Source organism: Anopheles aquasalis, chromosome 2 (assembly GCF_943734665.1).
Source record: "Anopheles aquasalis chromosome 2, idAnoAquaMG_Q_19, whole genome shotgun sequence".
Classification (NCBI taxonomy): domain Eukaryota; kingdom Metazoa; phylum Arthropoda; class Insecta; order Diptera; family Culicidae; genus Anopheles; species Anopheles aquasalis.
Genome location: NC_064877.1, coordinates 31,912,501 through 31,914,143, shown reverse-complemented (window position 1 = coordinate 31,914,143; position 1,643 = coordinate 31,912,501). Strand labels below are relative to the sequence as shown.

The following is a 1,643-nucleotide window of genomic DNA, read 5'->3' as shown; positions in this document are numbered from 1 at the left end:
CCTGTTCGTTTGCCCTAGGTTTGAAGAGGCCAGGGCAGAGATGGACGCCGCACTAGGAGGAGGGGTTAGGCTTGAAAACGTGGTGAAAATGTGTATAATTTATATATTTTTTTATATATATTTATTTATAAATTTTTAATAAACATATTATATATAACAAACATATATATATATATATATATATATATATATATATATATATATATATATATATATATATATATATATATATATATATATATATATATATATATATATATATATATATATATATATATATATATATATATATATATATATATGTATATATATATATATATATAAATTTTTTATCCAGAGAGTGAACCATTCCTCCTACCGCGATTGTATTTTGTCGCATGCTGCGAGTGCAGTGCGCGTTTATGCAACTATGCTAATGTGCACAAGTACGCTTCGACAGTTTAGAACCTTTAAGATAATCTTAATAAGGATAAATAAGAGACGTTGTGTCTAAAATCATTCTTTATCCTATTGAACGCCATCCTGGAATTAGAGAAAATAAGCAATACTGCAGCAATACACTCGGCGGTGGTTTGGATAATTTTTGCTTTATTGTATTGGTACATTCCTGCAAAATAAAAACGCATTCCTGGTCACCTCGATGTCTGTCTGTTGCTTTCTAAGCCCGATTGTATGCAAATTGGTGCGCCTACCAACGAAAGTGCGGAAATGGGTCTAACGAAATGAAACAATAAAATTGTTACAATCATCCCCCAAGCGCTGAATGGTGAAGGGGGCTTGTTTAGTTTGAATTCTATTGCCTCATCGTAAACGTATGTGTCGTACCTTTTTTTTAGTATCATGAAGCATGTGTTCCTCTCAATAGTAGACCAAAGCATAAACGTTAAGCATGTTAGCAGGAAGTTGCAAAATCCTTTAGATATGGTACACGACACGTGCGACGGGAAAGGGCAAGGGAATAGGATCCTTCCACTTTCATCCGGCGATCAATCCAATTCCTTCGAATGTCCCCCTCTGTGCCACTACGACCACCACCATTCATTCTGCAGTGCATCCCGTCCCGTATCCCCACATTTTCTTCCACACCCACATACACAATTCTCATGCTCACAAGAATTAGAAGCTAGAGCTTTAACGTAAGTTTTATCGTTAATGGTTTGAATTTTTGATAATTTTTTTAGCTTACTTTTTAAATTTAATTCTAAGCTGATTAAACGCGACCATTGCTGCGGTGTTGCCTGTCTTTTTCCTGCTTGCTGTGACGCCGCGCTCGTTTGCCCCGGTCGTCGCACAGGTGGTACTTATCGTTCTAGTGGTTAAAATAATAAACAATCAAGTTTATAAGACACAAAAACCCCAAAAACAAAAAGAGACAAAAAAAAACGTACAAAACAATGCAGCACATTCAGTGTCGTTTAACGTTACTCAACTACGCTAGTGATTTGCTTTTGACCCCTGTCTCGGGTCTCACACCCAACTGACTTATGATTTTCCTAACCTAATCGTTAATGAATGGAGCCTTAATACTGCGTTGCATAGGTCTGCCGGTTTCTGTATGCGGTTACTGCCTGGTGGCAGGTTTAGGTGATCGTGTAATGCACGAGGACGTCTACACGACCCTTACTATAGTTAGGAGCGCCAAA

General features: G+C 36.9%; 1 protein-coding gene across 3 annotated transcripts in view; it reads right to left on the bottom strand.

Moving 5' to 3' along the window:
• Positions 1-566: 566 nt before the first annotated feature.
• The window catches only part of LOC126572335 (plastin-1), a 31,314-nt gene continuing 30,237 nt past the window's right edge, over positions 567-1,643 (bottom strand). For all 3 annotated transcript variants that reach the window (XM_050231562.1, XM_050231563.1, XM_050231561.1), the window contains one exon: positions 567-1,643. This exon is cut by the window's right edge and continues 1,864 nt beyond it. The gene's annotated coding sequence lies outside the window, so the exon portion shown is untranslated.